The sequence below is a fragment of the Pinus tabuliformis genome, chromosome 1_2 (genome assembly GCF_031772625.1).
Source record: "Pinus tabuliformis cultivar Carrire ecotype Pingquan chromosome 1_2, CPIR1, whole genome shotgun sequence".
Taxonomy (NCBI): Eukaryota; Viridiplantae; Streptophyta; class Pinopsida; order Pinales; family Pinaceae; genus Pinus; species Pinus tabuliformis.
The window spans coordinates 422,613,893-422,633,721 of NC_142298.1; positions in this window are offsets into that span (position 1 = coordinate 422,613,893).

Genomic DNA, 19,829 nt, shown 5'->3' on the forward strand with positions numbered 1-19,829 from the left:
TGCAGCAGCAGAACATGAGCATGCAGCAGCAAAAAGCTTCACAAGCAGCCGTTTGACTTCAGGTACGTGACTAAACCTTGTTCATCTATTGCATGAATCTAGTCTAAGCATTGCATGAACGAATGGAATGGTGAAATTAAGCCATGAATGTAGCAAGACACCCAGTTCTCTAGCACTCACGAGAAAGTCACGCAGCATGCATGGGTCAGTCATGCACGTGAAATTTAAAAAAACACGGACAGTGTGGGTAGTCTAACTCCAGTGCAACTGATGGATGAGATTTCAAGCAGAGAACAAATAGTAACCACTGCAGTTCATGATAGCACAACAGGCCCGCTCACCCTTCATCAACGAAAATCTTCATAAACATCCAATCGAACTCTCACAGCTATTGTTTCTAGTTTATCATCGTCCTTGCAGCTGTAACAAGCTCCATAGCAATTTCTGGAATCCGTGTTGTTGCATGCATGGACTCTTCGTGCAATGTCTGGAATCCGTGTTCATGGTGTGGCACCTCTGGTTTCAATGGCTCTTAAGAAATGTGCTATAGATCCTTCTCCTTATGTGAGAAGGTGTGCTGCAAATGCTATTCCAAAGCTTTATGATTTGGAGCGGGAGGAACCTGATACTGCCCATGCAAGTTTTACCTTTCCAGCTTCTGATCAAAATCTCCTTGCTGGTGTACTCGTGAAAATTGTTATTTGATCATTCCCATTATCCATAAGAGAATGAAGCCCTGCATTTTCTTTCATGAAAGTGTCAAAACTGAGTAATATTCATGTCATCCCTTACTGGTAGTGACCATGAATGCAATGGAATCCTTGTGTGTCAATTCCATCACACGCAGATGAATTCTATTCAGTTATTGTTGTCTTCTTGTGTGCAGTAAATATATATATTTATGGAGCAGAGATAAAAGGGTTTAAAATCAGAAACTAATCAGAAAATCTTCGGCTCTTTTGGTAATCACTGGACACTGGGAGCAAGCAGTCAAAGGCTTCCCTTATGAGTTTCTTGAGCAATGCATCCTGCTTTTGTGGGTACCTGTGTGCAGAGCCTGGTTGTTCAGAGAAAATAAGAGAAAGTGTCTTGTCCAACAAAGGAGCCATAGTAAGCATAAACTAGACAGGGTCAGGGATTCTGATTCACGAAGCATTAGTGCTCACTACTCATGGAACTCTCCCATCAATAACTGTTGCAGAGGACTCGGACATCCTGGTGACCCAATGAAGCTTGTTTCTGCACCTCAGAGGAAAATAATTTCTGCTACTGCCTTTTGGAAGATTATGTAGGGAAGGCAAACAATGTTGGTGCCGATCATAGTGGGCCTTGAAATGATGATGGGTGTTTAAAGGAAAATGCCACTGTAAATACTCAAGAGGAGAAAGATGCAAAGGAGCCCATTAAAGCTGTGCTTTTGAAAGGGACACAAAATTTGCACACACCGAAAAAGTGCATAAAGAGAGCATTCATGCTCATCAAAATGAAATTCACAATGTCAGCCATACTGGATCAGAAATGCAGCTTCCGAAACAGCATTTTAATTCCGCCATTCCAAAAGTGGTATGTAAAGAAACTAGCCCTTCACATCCAACTATTATTCAGAAGAAAAGTCAGCAGCATATGGAGATAAGTTTCCCTAAAGTGACGCATAAGGAAATCATTCCTACACACTTGACTGAGGTCCAGAAGGAAACGTACCAGCTCTTGGACATAAGGTTTCCTCTTAAACAAGATAAAGGTAAGGAGAAAGAAATTTCTCTTTCACAACTCAAGGAACATATGTCAAACATTTATGCAGAACTTGATAATACAGAGGGCATGAAATGGGTTGAAGATTATATATCAGGTATGCCAAATGGCCAGAGTGCAGCTCAATACGAATTTAAAGAAGCTGGTGTTTCTAATGAACATGAGAGAAGAGAGGAAGGATCTCTGATTTTTTTCAGCATTGAAGGATCCCTTGTCGGGCATTCATATGCTTAGTGATCTGGATGAAAAGAAACATATGAAACAGAACCCATCAGATATGGAAGAGGTAGGTGGAGACCTACAACTGATTATGCAGAATCTAGTCAACATGAGTCAAATAGGGGAAAATTGATTAGTTGTGCACAGTTAAAGAAGCCAGTGCCAATTGTTTGTATCAAAGCCAAAGCATAAGGAAAGGAAACACCTTTATCATATTCCTGTTGCTTGGAAACATGACCATGGCTTATCTTGTGGATTTAACCAACTTTCTTGTTACAAGACATACGAGTGCCCTCACGTTGCAGGTTTTAGGGAATGCCAAGGGCACCATTTCTTCCATATGATTGCATATACTTGTGCACTCATAACAAAGCTGAGGATTCACTAAGAAAAGCAGCAGACAGTGAGGAAGAAGAGCAGAAGGGCGAGAAGACGAAGGCTGCCACAGCCAAGCTGAAAGGAAAAGCACCCTCAGCCAAGCAGGCTAAGACAGTGCCGACTGTTTCTACAGGAAGACAGAGAACTGTTAGCAGACTGTTTCTACAGGAAATTAGCAGACTGTTTCTGCAGGAAGACAGAGAACTGTTTCTACAGGAAGTTTGAAAAGAGGGAAGCCAAAGGAGAAATCAGCCGAGATGTTAGCCAAAGAAGCCACCAGGGCCATCAAAGACGAGAAGAGAGATTGGTTGCTCAGAGGATAAGCAACACTTTCAGTAGGGGGGTGATGATGAGCCCCAAAAATGTACAATTATTTGGGCTCATTCAACCTCCTAATTTGACTTAATCCACCATTCTCATTAGTTTATTGCATGTTTTTTATTATATTTATGTTAATAGAGTGAATTTGGTTAGTCATTATGCCAACAAGTCTAATGGGTGCTTTGTGTAGCCTTTTTGGTCAACTTGGAGACAAAACTGAAGGTCTTAATGAGCACTTGGCAGCCAAATTCGTGGGAGAACAAGCTAGAGGATTTGTAGGAAGATGTCCCCTTCATTTATGGGCCCTTACCTCGAATTCTCCACCATCAGCTCGGAGTTCAAGGGCCACCGAATCAATCAGCACAAGGGCAGCCAAGCAAGTCAAGTAGGACTGCTGTTAACTCCAAGTTTTGGGCAGCCGAGTCCCTAAAGTTTAGGAGGACTGTTGGGTCCTCAATTTGTATAAATAAGAAGGCTTAGGGCCTCATTTTGGTTAGCCAGTGTAGCCAGTGGATGTTAGCTAGTTAGCCAGTAGATAGTAGCTAGTAGTTGGTCATTTCATAGCCTTGTTGTAGTCATTTTGTAATTCGATTTGTATGCAATAGATTAGCTTTGCTTTCAGCTCATTCTCAAGCTCTCCTTGTGGACACTTTTGATGTAACTCTTCATTCTTGATTAATAAAGATGAATTCAGCTTTGCACCAGCTCTAAATCTCTCTTGGGAGGCTGTAGCTCTTGGGGTTGGGCCCATCTCAAGCGCCCAGTACCTCCCCTGTTTATCTTTATGTGTGTTTGCTGCATTCTTAAAATAAAATCTGCTCTTTAGATCTTGCTTTGTTATTTTGGTTGTTTTTGTTGGTTAAAGTAGCTTTTTATGTTTGGGAATCGATTGGTAGGAGTTTGCCATGCATTTAGATCTTTCGGAATTTTCTTGCTCACGTGATGTACATGGTTCTCTTTCCAAACGAGGCTGTTGTTTATTCATTTCATTGACAGTTAGATTAAGTTAGCTAGGACTTAGCTTGTTTGCAAGAATTCATTGATTCGGTTGAATGTGCATTGTGCAGGGCATCTCTATCACTCACTCACATGGTCAAGCTTCATCAGAGCCATCTGATTCATCCCATATCTCGGCTTCTCGCTTCACACCCATCCTCTCGCCCACGTAACCCTACCTTCTTCTCCATTGTTGTCTCAACTACCTTAAAGCCAAATCAGCCTTCCACATATCATCTCACCACTCCATCTATTAGTTCCTGGGTCACTTCAGACCCCCATCCTACCTCCATAACCATCCATGCATCTTCCATCAATCACCCATCCTCAAAAATCCCACTTCGAAACATCCTGTAGAAGAATTTCAGAACTTCCTGTAGAAACCCCTGCAGACTTCCTGTAGAAGTTCATAAACACGGTTGCATGGCATCCAGACTTTGTGAAACTCTCGGAAAGAATGTTAGGGATCCCTTAGACCCTCTCTGTACCATCCCAACCTTTTCCAAGCATTTCTCCTCCTTGATCCATCCCTGCACAGTGAAAAGCCAGTTAAAAGCACATGCATGATAATTCTAATAACTTAATCAAAAATACAAAAAGATGTTTTCTTCAGATAGTGATAACTTAGACACATGCATTTTACCTTCCTAGAAGTAATGGCATCTCTTCTCGTAGTTTGCATTCTCATTTTTGCATCAGTAGGACTAGTTGGTAGAATTAGGGTTTGCTAGGGTTTGTATTTCTTTTTGGCTTTCAGTTTCTTTCCGCAAGTAGATTAGCTTCCTTTGAGTTAGGTTTTGTCCATCAGTTAAAAAGCTTCTTCTAAGAGCTCATAGAAGTTGGCTTGAGCCCCTAGCGGACTTGTGCCAGCTGACCAAGTGACAGCTGCGGCAAGAGCTAGTACTTGTGCATACAGCACCGTCGCTTCCAAGTTTGTTACGAACTACCGGGTTGATAAAATTAAAGAAGGGAGTTCCAGGAGTTGTAGCATTATTGCTACAATACTGGGGCCCACCACTGTTTCTCAGAAATGGCAGTATTTTATTTCTCGAGTGATAAAATACTAATGTTTTTTTATGGTTGGTTGTAATATTATTTGTTTTTGCTCATGTTGCATTATAAATCCACATGGCTCAACCAATTGTCACTCTGCGAAAATAGCAAAATCCGAAACCCTGATGGTGGGAATCTTCTATTTCCGCTATTTGGATTTGAAATATGTTTGTGCCTTATACTTAGTTGTTATAATATGAATTGTTAAATTGGTGTAATATGAGTTATTAAATCTATATAATATGAGTTATTAAGTCCATATAATATGAGTGATTTAATCTGTATAATTTGAGTATTTTAAATATATTTGTCTAAAATTTCTTATTTCAACTTAAAGTGAATGAGGATTTGTTGACTTTTTATTTTTAATTGAGGGCCTATATTGATTCTCAAGGGAATATGTTCAGCATATGTTTAGTCTTAATGCTTATCCACTGTTGTAATGTATTACAGAGTTTGTTATGTTGCATTGACTTTTAATAAATTTAAACAATTAGAGTCCTGCCATGTGACCCCCCACCCATAAGTTTTTCCATGATAAGTTCATCATTATTATTTATAACATTCATTTATATAAAAGCAAATTTTATTTAACAAAATGGTCCATTTTACAATAAGATGTGTAATTCCTTTTTTTTCTTAACTTAAAGTTGATCCATAACCTTTTTATACATGATTAATTAGGTAAATGTGTGCATTAATAATGCATTCTTAGTGTTGCAATAGGTTTTTTGGTTATATTTATGAAGCTTTCAGCGATGTCAACCACATTAATATTTTTCATGTGGTTGTACTAGTTTAGTTATTGAATGTATAATTTAAATGTGTTATGTTGTTATTGTTGTTGAATCCTGACAATTTAAATGTTCTCTAAATTTTTCAGAATATTGAATCTATTTATATGTTATTCAAAAATACACATCTTCACCCATCATTACAATCTTTTGAGTTGTAAATTTCATTTGTTAAATATGTATTATTTGTATTATTTGATTTCTTAAATTTACAGAATTTGAATGTCTAATATATTTTAGTTGTTGAATTTGTAAAATTCAAATGTTCTCTAAATTTTTCAAAATGTTGAATGTACTTATATATTGTTGGACCACTAATCCTCAAGGTTAATGATGGGGTTAGTTTGGGTAGTTATTGGAGTCCAAGAAGACTCGGGGACTAATTCAATTGTTTTCTATATGTATTTATATGTACATCATGTACATAATTCTTTGAGATCAATTAATATAAGTTTGATTTGGTTTCTAGTTTCGTGTGTCTTACAGTGGTATCAAAAGCGGGTAGTTCATCGACCTGTTAATTGAATTGTACCACTAGTTTTGTGGTCATCCAAAGCATTGAGAAGGAGAAGGAATTTAAGTAAAGCGGAGTGGTTGGAGCATAGAAGTGAGAATGCTTGAACGAAGGATGAGTCAAAAAGATTTGACATCTCAATAAAGTAAGTATTTTCACCATCGACGTATATATATTAGCACTTGTGCCGGGTTCTCCTGACCTGCTTTCTAAATACTGGAATCTGCCATATTCAATTATTCAACCTGGAGATTTGATTTTGTTGTTGTACTGCACTATGGTAATGAGAGAATACAAAAAAGAAAGAAAATTTTCAGAATTAATTTCTGGAGATTTTATCAGAATTGGAGGATTGAAGACACTCTCTATTCTATATTTGAAAACGTGGTGCATATGGTGGTGACAAAAGCCAGTAATTTCCTTATGCTCCATGGTCAAGTGTCTAGGGAGAGAAAGTCATATACTTTAAGATGCTTCGTTGCCCCTCATCTTTGTAATTAGCGTTAAAACTAATGTGTTAACAATTTGTCATAACATGTTGTGTATGAGTAGAATGGTCTGCTATAAGTTCATATGTTGATATCTCCCTCTAAATTCTGGTCACATGCTAGTTGCTTCACGCTTATTGTTTTATAAGTTTCGACCAGTTCAGAGTTTTTGAACGACAGGTTCCTATGTTCTGGAGTCCCTCTTGGATTTGGATAATGATGATTTTGTGGAGAACTTTCGTTTCTTTTCGAGTAGCAGGGAGAATGTATGTGTGGAATTTTTCCATTAATGTTTTATTTGAGATAAGTTTCCGCGGGAACCAGGTCGCATGATTTTCATCTCCTTGCATATCAGCAAACTATGTTAATGTTCGTTGAATCTTGAATTAATCATGAATCTTGATTACATTCTTTTGAGAACAAAAGTTGTTGGAGTCTATCTATAAGATACCAGTCAAAGAGAAGACCGAGAAGCCGCTGAGAGTGCGAATGTTATATTGACAGAAATATTGGCAGACCACGAGTCGGTTGGATGATTAGACGTGACAATTGTTGTCAGGGATGATTAGTCAAAATTACTCCATTTAATGAAAATAAGAGAAGAAGGGCAAGCCTTACCAGTTCTCAAAAACTTTCACAAATAAAATATGTTGCAGCCCACCATATAAAATAATTAACTTCTCAAACAATGCTTCAAAATATTACACACCTATCCCACCTAGACCTCCCTCATATTTCATTTGTTTCCTTTATTATTTAGGTATTTACTATTTTTAGCAGTTTTTCGGGTCTTGGACTTTCGGAGTAGTTTTGACCCTCTAAATGACGTCTTTTTGAGGTCTATTGCAGATCCATAACCAAAGGCAAGGACTTGCGGAAAATCTTGTAGTACTCAGAGAGACCTTTCCAACAAGGTATCATACGCACCAAATGGAGATAATATGACCAAGTTATGACCTGGGGAAGTTGGTTGCCCAACTAACCCTAATGGGGCCCACAAACTCTTGGCGTTACATCTCCCGGAGTTATGGTTTTGGTTGTTTAGGGTTTTCTCATGTTTTTCAATAATAAAGAAGGCCATAAGCCCCATTGTAACACAATTCAGAGGCATGTAGCCACCACATCTCTTCTCAGAGATAACCTACCATCGCCCGAGGTACTCTTATTTCCATTCTGTTTGTAAGCATATTTCAATATTTGATATTAATGAAATGAAGTATTATTTCTGTTGCATCTTTGTATTTATAGTTATATTTGTAATAAATTGTGTTCTTATTTAAATTCGTATCAGTGGTATCAGAGCAATCTGATCTTTCTCTATTTTTCTTTACATGTCCCCAACGATGTCAAGATATAAGGAGTTAGGGCTTGAACTGGTCGAACCTTTGCAAGACCAACCTCGCAAATCCTGATGGCCTCCCATGGCGGATGAAAAGAAAGATGAGGGGGCAGGAGATCCTTTTAAAATCTTGCACGAAAAAGCCCTTGAGCGACAGAGGAATGCGATGATGGACAACTTTGTCCAGATCCTTCAGCGGTTGCCTAAGGGCGATGCCTCTACTTCCAACAGCTACTCTGGAAGCGCCACACCCTTTAAGGTACAAGTTAACTTTGACATTCCCATATTTGAGGGTCAGATAGATGTCGACTCCATAGATAAATGGTTAAATTCGGTAAGGACATTTTTTTGTTCATGATTTTTCCAATTGGGAAAATATTACTTTTTCTCTTCTCAAAGTTGCCCCTCACGTCAAGGACTGGTGGCAAACCTACTGTGAAAAGAAGGATGAAAGTATGCCCTCACTATTTTCAGCCGCACCCACTTGGGATTCATTTTGGGACACCATCAAGGGGAAGTACTACCCTGTCAGGAGCTATGAGGATAAATACATAAATTGGACCACACTGTGACAAGGTAGGGACCAAGATGTGCCAGATTTTACCAATGCTTTTCATACCCTTCGCACGAAGTTGGGTATCAAGGATTCTGAGAAACATTTGGTACTCAAGTATCATGGCTGCCTACACAGGTACATACAGGATGAGATGGAGTTCCTGTACATCTCCTCGCTCGGCTCATAGTATCGATATGTTGTCAAGATTGAGTAGAAGCTTAAACATAAAAAGTGAGACTTTGAATGTGCGAACCCGAAACAAGGGAAAGGCACCCCTAAACTGCAGAGAAAAGGGTAAAGCCAAGGCGGGGTGACCCAGGTAACCTGCCGAAGCCGCAAGCAAAGAACAATACCACAAAGACAAAGAAGGACATAGGAAAGTGGTGTGAGTTCCATAAGAGATCCACTCACAACACAAGTGAGTGTTAAGCCAAGCAGTCACTAGTGGTTGAGCTGAAGGCTTTTGAGTCCGACACATGTTCCGTCTGATTCGGAACCTAACAAGGGGAATGACAAAGGGAAGCAGATCATTGACATGGAGCTCAGTTACATTGTGGCCACACCAAGATCCAGAAGATTGAGACTAAATATCTAGAAGAGGGGGAGCGCCTATTCCACTCACAAATGTGGGTGAAGGGTTCTCTGTTGCAGTTCATTATCAACAGCGGGAGCCAAAAGAACCTCATTTCAGTAGAGGTCATGAAGCGACTAGGCCTAGTGACTACAACACATCCACAGTCATACACCATCGGGTGGTTTCACCAAGGACGAGGTCTCTGTGTCAGTCAGAAATGTCGTCTTCCCTACAGCATCAAGCCCTTCACGGATGAGGTATTGTGTGATGTTTCTCCTCTTGAAGTTTGTGATGTATTATTAGGACAACCATACTTATGGAAGCGACATGTTATATATGAGTCTAGACCTCACTCTGTTATTATTTATTTGGGTACTAAGTTATACAGGATACCAGAGGTAACCCCACCTATCACCATCTCTTTGATCTCTGCTAAGCAATGTAGTAAGGTCATCTCTCAGACTGGGAAATTCATTTTCTTTCTATTTCACTCTCAAAGTAAGGGGAAGGTCGTGGCCACATTCATGACCCCCGGGAAGGGTTCCTCCAAGCAGCAGAAGCAGGTGGATACGGTCATGGAAGAATAGAGGGACATCTTCTTCTCACCCACAGGGGTTCCCTTGCATTGTTAGGTCAAGCATGCAACCGATCTGGCTCTTGAAGCACCTCTACCCAACAGGCTGATATATCGTTGCTTCATTCTAGAAAATGAAGAGATCAAGTGACAAATCTAGGAGTTGTTGCAAAAAGGGCACATCCGACCAAGTTCCTCGCCTTGTGGGAGCTCGATTGTACTTGTACAGAAGAAGGATGGGACCTGGAGGCTTTGCATTGATTATCAGGCACTAAACAAAATCACTGTCAAGAACAAGTATCTAATCCCATAGATTGATGACCTACTAGACCAACTCAAGGGGGCCAAGTATTTCAGCAAGATTGATCTGAAGTCTAGTTATCACCAGGTTCTAATAGAGCCCACAAATGTATGGAAGATTGACTTTAAATCCAAGGAAGGCCTTTTCGAATGGTTGGTTATGCCCTTCGGGTTAACAAATGCCCCTACTACTTTTATGAGGCTAATGGATGACATCTTGCGGCCCTTCACCAACTCGTTCGTGGTGGTTTATTTGGATGACATCCTCATCTTCAACAAGAGTTGGGAAGAACACTTGCAACACATTCGACAGGTCCTTCAAACCCTTCAACAGCACAAACTACGTGCCAACTTGGAGAAATGCACCTTTTGCATGAGCCAAATCTAATACTTGGGTTACATCATAGATGAGCGTGGCGTGCATGTGGACCCGCTAATATCCAAGTCATTCGTGATTGACCAGCCTCAACCACTCTAACGGAGATTCGCACCTTTTTTGGCCTTGAAAATTTTTATCAGAGGCTCGTGTTGGGATTCTCATATATCACTTGGCCTTTGAGTTAAATTACTAAGGGCAGGGCGAAAGCAAATTTTTCCTAGTTCGAGTCCCAACAGAAGGCGTTTGTTGAGATAAAGCACTGCTTCTGCTCTGCACCGGTACTCACACTGCCAGACCTGCAACAACCATTTGAAATCGAGACAGACGTTATTGGTGTAGTCCCCATCCAGCACATGCATCCAGTGGCCTATTATAGTGAGACACTTTCCTATATAATTCGGAAGTACCCCACCTATGATAAAGAGATGTATTCCATCAAGCAAGCTTGCCAACAATGTAAGTACTACATTTTGGGGAAGGAGATGGTCATCCACACTGATCACCGACCTCTTCAGTTTATACAGACACAGGAGAAGTTGTAGAATGATTTCCATCAGAAGTGGTCTACATATCTGCAACAATTCCACTTGAACATTAAATACCAAAAGGGTAGCACCAATCATGTTACAGACTGCCTCAATCGGCCCCCAGTTGCAGCATTGACTACTGTCCTCAACTCTTGTGGTCACGAGACCTCTAGATGGTCGTAACTAAACAAAAATGATCTGGAGTTCGCCTCGACATACCAGATGCTGGTAGCTGGAAAGAAATTTCCTGATTTCCACCTCCAGGACGCATTATTATGCTACCTGGGCCACCTTTGTGTTCTTTCAAGCGAGCATGCCAAGATGATTTGGGAGGCACACTACAGTCGAGTTGCAGGACACTTTGGTGTGGAGAAAAATGTGGTTGTACTACAAAATTACTTTTATTGGCCCAAACTTCAACTAGATGTTTGGAAATATATCAGATCCCACACTGCCTGTGCCATTGCAAACCCAACCTTCAAGAAGAAAGGCCTGTACACTCCTCTGCCTACTCCCAACCAGTTGTGGGAATCCATCTCCATAGACTATATGTCTAGCCTCCCTTCTACCAAGCATGATAATGGTTGTATATTTGTGGTTCTGGATATATTTTCTAAGATGGCTATATTGACGACCTACAATAAGAGTATCACACTAGAGGACACTGCTAAAGTCTTATGTGAACGAGTATGGCTACATTTTGGGATCCCACATACCATTATATTAGATCGGGATAGCAGGTTCCTGAGCACATTCTGGTCAAGCCTCTGGACACTATTGGACACCAAGCTCACCAAATCGACTGCCTTCCATCCCCAGACTGATGGCCAGACGAAGGTCGTCAATAGGATGATAGTGCACATACTCCACATGTACAACTCCAAGCATCCTCGAACCTGGGATGAGAGTCTTCCATATGTGCAGCACAGTTATAATAGAGCTCTCCATATCTCGATTGGTCACAGTCCCTTTCAAGTGGGTCTAGGATTTCAACCATTGTGTCTGATTGATGTTGCCATGCCTCATGCGACTACACAGACATAATCCACACATGTATTTTCTGAGGTTGATAAAGTGACCAGATTTATTGAATGCATCCAACACATCCGCCAGCAGGTTCACAAAATTTTGGAGAAGTCAAATGCCAAGTAAAAGTAGCGACATGATCAACATTAGGTGCCACACAAGTTTTAGGTGGGCGACAAAGTCTAGTTGCATTTGCAGAAAGAATGCATTACTGGAGCCCATCAGAAGCTCAAACCACTCTGATATGGTCCTTACACCATTAGCAAGTTTGTGGGAGACAATTCTTTTGAGCTCAACATTCCCCCATTCCTCAGATTGCACCCAGTGTTCAATGTGGAATGCCTTTGACCATACTTCCCACCATTGTTGGACCCATCAGACATTGTAGAACAAATCACACCAACAGAGTTAAACCCAAACTGCATGGAATATGCCACAACTGGTTGGATTATGGACACACAGGTCAAGAACACTCGCCAACAAAAGATCCAACTATATTGGGTTGTCAAATCTGGGCAACTTCTGCACCAAGGCAAGTGGCTCACTAGGGACCAGGTTCAACAGAAGTTTCCCCACCTCATGGAGGCTCTGCATGTAATGGGGACCATTACTTCCTGGGGGGGAGGAATGTTCCATGTGGATATTGGTGGCCACCCACCTGTCCCACCTAGACCTCCTGTCAGTGTCATTTGTTTCCTTGTTTAATTCAGTATTTACTAGTTTTAGCAATTTTTTGGGTCCTGAAATTCCAGAGCAGTTTTGACCCCCTAAACAATTTTTTTTTAGGTTCATTGTAGGCCCATATCCAAAGGCAAGGGCCTGTGGCAAGTCTTGTAGTACTCAGAGAGAGCTTTGCAACAAGGTATTGTACCCCGGGAAGTTGGCTGCCCAACTAACCCCAGCGGGGCCCACACACTCTTGGTGTTACATCTCTTGGGTTAGGGTTTTGGTTGTTTAGGTTTTATCATATTTTTCAATAATAAATAGGCCCTTGAGCCCCATTGTAACACAGTTTAGAGGCATGTAGCCCCCACATCTCTTCTCATAGATAAGCTACCATTGCCCGAGCTAATCTTATTTCCATTCTATTTGTAAGCATATTTCAGTATTTGATATTAATGAAATAAAGAGTTATTTGTGCTGCATCTTTGTATGTATGGTTATATCTGTAATTTATTGTGTTCATATTTAAATTCAGATCAAGTTAATAGTTGCCAACAGTGTAATAGAGTTGGACATGTGAAAGATCAGTGTTTTGATCTTCACCTGTGTGAGCATTGTAGAAAGCGAAATCATCATTCAAATAGATGTTCCAGAAAGAAGACTAATGCAAGAGAGCGGCTAAATTTTGGATGGATTTCTTCTTGGGATTGGACCAAAACAGCCAAGAATATTTACAGGTCATACTGAAGAATATGTCGATAGCGATGACTAGACTTGGAGTTATGAAGAATACTTCTCACCCTATATCCGACAAGGGGGGGATTGTTAATGGTTTACTACAGGTTCAAGTTCGAGATGTCAAGCGAGCCTGAGTCAGAGTTGAGTTGATTGAGCACTTCCATGTTTGAAATTGTTTAAGGAACTGTTGTGATAGTTCCAAAATTTGTGGTCACCTTAAAACCACATTTTTTGTTGTTTTGAGAACTGCTATGAAGGTTCCAGAGTTGATGTTGGTTGAGACCTTGAGTTCTCCCATCTTGGTTTGTTGTCATCCTTAAAACCATTTTTTTGAGAGACATTCAGCTCTAGGATGAGATGCATTTCTGCATTTTGAGCTCTCCTTCTTGGACTTTGGTACATCCCTTCGGATTAAGGGGGAATGTTGGACAACTAATCCTCAAGGTTAATGATAGGGTTAGTTTGGATAGTTATTGGAGTCCAAGAAGTCTCAAGAACTAATTCAACTGTTTCCTATATATATTTATATGTACATAATTCTTTGAGATCAATTAATATAAATTTGATTTGGTTTCCAGTTTCGTGTGTCTTACATATATTAAAAATACAATCTAAACCAATAAAAAAAATTGTTATTTTACCCGCCATTGAACTCATGATAGTATAAATCTAAGGTCTGTCCTTTAAAAACTACAAACTTTTTCCTCATTTGCTAAAATTATTCCGTATATAAATGAGTCATCAATTCGCACAATTTACAGTGAATTGTGATCATCTTGCACAAAAGCATTGGCCAACCATCCAAAGTTAGTTTCTAATATAGTGAAGGTGGAAGAGATAGGATGGACCGACCAACGATGATGAGAGTAAATATAATTGCACTCCTTTTGGAATTTGAAATTGGGTCTATCTCATTTGTAATTTTAATCTGGTTGAATTTTGAATGCACTAATGGGCATTCACAGTTATTTTTCTGAGTAATTGCTAAAGGTTTCTTATTTAAATTTAAGGTGGATGAGGATTTGTTGACCTACATTGATTCTCAAGGGAATATGCTAAGCGTATGTTTATCAACGAATGTAGTGTGTTACAAAGTTTGTTAGGTTGCATTGACTTTTAATAAATTTAAAAAATTATATTCGTGCCACGTGGCTCTCTGCCCACCAATTTCTTAGGGATTTGACATTATTCCAATTCTAATAAGTTCATATTCTAATTATGTGGGGAAATCAATATATAACAAAATTTTATTTAGCAAAATGGTCCATTTTACAATAAGATGTGTAATTACTTTTTTTTGTCAAATTAAATTAGATTAGTGCCACATGGCTCACACCCACCAATTTCCTAGGGATTTGAGATTATTCCAATTCTAAGAAATTCTTATTATAATTAGACGGGGAAATTAATATATAAGCAAATTTTATTTAGCAAAATGGTCTATTTTAGAATAAGATGTGTAATTTCTTTATTTTTCTCAAGTTAAAGTTGACTCATAACCTTATTTTACATGGTTAATCAAGTAAATGTGTATCTTGGTAAGACATTCTTCTTGTTGCAATAGTTTTTTTTTGTTATATTTATAAAGTCTTGGGCTATCTCAACCATATTAATATTTTTAATGTGGTTACACTAGTTGTAATGTATTTTTTAATAATAATGAAAACAAGTTTCATTCGAGGGAGTTTTTGACTAAGTTCGAGAATTTTGTATTATACATTTTTTTCACTCCATATGTCACTGGCAAGTTCACATAACAATAAGGACAAACTGATGAATCTTAATTTAATTTATATATTAATGCTAAGTTGGTAATGGATTTGTATGAAAATATATTATGTAAAAAATTTAATGAGAAGGTTAAAAGTAAAGAATTAATGGGAAGCATCCAAGATATGAAGTTCATATAATTAATAGTATTAAGAGTAAAGAGAAGTGATAAATCTTAATTTAATTTATATATTGGTGTCAAAATTGGTAGTAACAGTAAAGGGAAGTGATAAATCTTAATATAATTTATATATTAGTGTTAAGACCAAACAATTGAAGAGGATTTTTCAACTAGATATATTTTGGATAAGTATCTTTATAAAAAAAATCTACGTAATTTGGTATATTTTAGTTTAGAATATTCATCTTTATTACATTATAATCTAGATTAATTTTTTTATAATAAAAGTAATAAAAACACTAGGAAGGAGGAGATGAGCATGCAAAAAGAGGGCATACATATGAAATTGTATCCTGTAAAATAATCTTGAAATATAAATATAGATTATTATCTTGTTGAAACGGGCTCTGCAACCCCAGCAATGGTTTTTCCCCTGACAGGGGTTTGCAGGCCGTTCTACGGCTCTGTGAACCCCATCACACCCGTACCCCCGTCCCGTTTTACTTCGCGTTTCGAGCTGGCTCCTGGCACTCGCGTCCCATGACCCCCTTTCCCTATTACCCTTGCTCCCCCGTTTTTTTTCCTTTTCACCTCAGTCTTTTACTTTTACCTCTGTTTTTGCTTTCACATGTTTATCCTGCATCGGAACGGCGCCTCACCCGCTGATCGGCCGACAGCTCTAGGTTGGAGTCGTTTTCACTGTAAACGGTGAGAGCGACCTGCAGCAACGGATTCCAGCTCACCTTCATCGATCTCCCCCGCCGTTGGTGCCGACGCATAGCGGTTACCTGGTTACGAGGAGAACTCTTTCGGGCGGTTACCAGCTCTCCGCGAAGGGCATCTTGCAGCTGTCGACATGGACCCAGAGGAAGTGGATTATTCGGAGTCCCCGCTGGCAGAAAGCTCCATCTGGCGTTCCACGTTTTCATCTGGGGGTTTGCACAGTGCGGATCTGTCTACTAGCTTCGAGCAATTTTCGCCCCCTATTGACCCGCCTCTCCCCACCTCTTTTTATCCAGGTGAACCCTCCTCTTGGAACTCCTTCGCGATCCCTTCTCCGGCCTCACTGGGTTTTTTGGCTGACTGTTTACAACCCTCCCCGAACGGCGTCACCCATATGCCGGTTCTTCCCCCCCATTCCCTGCCCCCGGTAACCTCCACGGAGATCCCCGTTCACCTCCCTGCAAACCCTCCCATCTCGGTAGCTAACCCTCCCCTATCGGTAACAAACCCTCCCTCGGTCCCCCCTGTTCCCTCCGGTAGCTATCACGAGGTCCCTCCCCTTCCAGAAGCCATCCCCATCCCCGGATCTAACCCTCTCCCCCCCCCCCCTTTCCCCCCTCCTGAGGGCTCTCAGGCGACGGTAAACCCGGGACGCATGACCTCCCGCCCTGCCAAGAAGCAGCGCTGTTTCAAATCAACGGCGGAGGACGCTTTCCTGCGACTGGAAGAGGATATTCGGTGGGGTGAAGCCATGGATCTGGCAGATTGTGTTCTCGTGGGACGGATTAGAGGCAGACACGCCACAGCGGCAAAATTAAAGGAATGGGCGACTGAGATTTGGGGGAAATACCTCGTGGACATTCCTTCGGTGCAGACTTTCGTGCGAGGGTGGTTTGCTCTCAAATTTGCACGGGCGGACCACACGAGCTGGGTTCTTTCTTCGTTCTAGCATTTTGAGAAATCCCCGGTCCTTCTCAAGAGATGGACACCCCTTTTTGACCCGGAGACGGAGCTGCTAGGCATTGGTCCGATTTGGGTCAGGCTACCGGGGTTGCCATTGCAGTACTGGTCGGAAGATATATTCAAGAGAATTGGGAATGCGCTGGGGACATACATGGAATCCGATAAATCATATATCTCAACGGGCTCGCTGGCTTATGCAAGGATTCTAGTGCACATGGACACTAGAGGGGGAGTGCCGGAAAACATAGCCATTCACTGGAAAACTACTTCAAGACTACAGAAGCTGGATTATGAGGGCATCCCTTACAGATGCAGAAGATGCCACCAGGTGGGTCATCTCTTCAAGGACTGCCCCCTACTTCAGAAGACCCCGCAAACAGCTACAGGACAGGATCAGCCTAACTCTGAAGGAGCGCCTAACCCTCAGGCGACTATGGCACCTAGAAGGGACCAATTCAACCCATCGGACACGGTGGAGGCGCCTCCTGCACCTCGTCGCAAGAAGCAAGCTGCGAACAAGCCTCGGCCTCCATCTCCTCCTATGACGCGTTCCAAAGCTGCAAAAGGAGCTGTTTTCTCCTCGGGTATGTCCTCTTTATCATCTTCCTCTGTTTCTCTCTTTGCATCTATGAGTTTATCGGCCTCTGGCATGCCCCCCCCTATCAGAATCCCCCCCCCCTCTTCCCCATCTGCCCGCGACCTGATCAAGGTCACTTGCCCTCCTCAACCCCCTCCCCAATCTCTATATGTTTCCTGCTCCATCCCTAGGCCAACCGGCCTCCCTCTCTCCTCCTCGATCCCCTCTTTCCCCCACCCTTCTTTTCCCTCGCCCTCCCCCTCGGTAAACTCTACTCCGAGGTATCCCACCCGCTCGACCACGAAGCTAAATGTCTCGGACTCCATTGGGATGATGGTGGAATCCCAGATCATCTCGCCCAAGCAGGGGCGAGGTCGACCATCCACAAAGTCGATTTCTCAGAAGCTAACTGAGGAGGAGGTCCTCCTTGGCAAACAGCAGACTCTTGACAGGGCCCTTAGAGCACAGGACACCCTCCCCCACCCCCCTCCATGAAAATTATGTCCTTCAACTGTAGAGGGTTGGCCAGCCCGGATAAAAAATCGGCCCTGAAGCGACTCTTACTCTCTAATCCTGTGGACATCATTTTCCTTCAAGAAACCTTATGTAAAGCAGACTCTGCAACCTCCACTCTTAACTCATGGCTGCCTGGGTGGACCTTCACAGCTATTGATGTATCTGGCCGGTCAGGGGGCATTGCTATGGGGTTCAAGAACAATTCCATCCTGCTTAAGAACATCTGGGGTGGAGGGGGTTTTTTGGGGGCAGAAATATATTCAAAAGATTTGGAGGAAAATCTACAAATCATAAATGTCTATGGTCCATGTCAAAACAGAGAGCTATTCTGGAATAGACTCCTTGGCTCCCCACTTCTCCATGCTGAGAACATTATTTTGGGAGGAGATTTAAACTTCTCTATTGGCTTCTCTGAATCCTGGGGTCACCTTGCTCAAATAGATCCCCTCTCTGATTTCTTTGGGCAACTTCTCGAAGATCACCACTGGATTGATCTCCCCACTGCAAAGATCCAGTACACATGGAAGAACAACAGATCTGGGGACCAAAGTCTAGCAAGAAGACTGGATCGTTTTATCATGAAAGAAGGGCTCTGTACCCATCACCCAAGATCTCGTCAATGGGTAGGAAGTGGTGGGATCTCAGACCACAGGCCCATATTCCTGGAAATGGAAGCAAGACAACAGGCCCAGAAAGCTCCTTTCAAATTCAATGCAACTTGGCTCAGAGACCCCACCTACATCAAGTTGATATCGGATTTCTGGAAAGCTCACCCGATACCTGAGGATATAGATCCAGCCACTGGTTTTGTCAGGAACCTAGCTGAAATCAAAGTAATCTCAAGGGAATGGGCAAAAGCGAAGAGAATACAGGATGACCAGACTATATCCCTGGCGGAACAAGCAATTGAAGCTCTAGAATCCCGTTCAGATGGCACCTTCTTATCCCATGATCAGAAATCTATGTATGAGGACCTAATCAAACAGAGGACACAGATCCTTAGAGACAGAGAGGACTCCTGGAGGCTTAGAAGCAGAGCCATTTGGCTCAAGGAGGGGGATGAAAACACAAAGTTTTACCACAGGTTTGTAAATGGGCAGAAGGCAATCAATACTATATGGGAGCTACAGGATGATCAAGGACATCCTGTAAGAAGACCTGGAGAACTTGCACATCTAGCTTCCTCGCACTTTAGGAATATATACAAGGCTCCCGGACAAGCAAATCTGTTAGAAATCATGAGGGTGGCAGAACTATTTCCCAGATTTTTGGAGGAAGATGATGCTGAGGAGCTCACAAAAGACATTTCTCTGGAAGAATTGGAAGCCACCATCAAGGGTTTCCAAAAGGACAGGAGCCCGGGCCCAGATGGCTGGACCATTGAATTTTATCTTGCTTTCTTCGAGCTGCTAGGGCAGGACATTCTCAAAGCTATCAATCATTGCTGCCTAAATGGGTCCATTCCTTCGAGCATAAAAGCCACCTTCATAGCTCTTATTCCCAAATCAGATAAGCCTGTGTCTTTTGATGATTTTAGGCCTATTTCACTCTGCAGCTGCCTCTATAAGATTTTGGCTAAAATTCTAGCCAACAGAATCAAGCCCATTCTCTCGGCCAATATCTCCTCTGAACAATTTGCCTTCCTCCACAAGCGCCAGATCCATGAAGCTATAGGCACAGCCCAAGAACTCCTTCACTCAATGCATAGCAAAAACCTTAAAGGCATGATACTCAAGGTGGACCTCTCAAAAGCATTTGACAGAGTAAATTTGCTATACATCAGAATGCTCCTCACCCATCTGGGTTTCCCCTTCCTCTTCATTAAGAGGATCATGAGCTGTATCTCCGATGTTCCTTTCAGTGTCCTCCTCAATGGCTCCCCCATCCCCTTTTTTACTGCTGAAAGGGGCCTCAGGCAGGGCTGTCCCCTATCTCCCCTCCTTTTTCTGCTCATAATGGAAGGCCTAA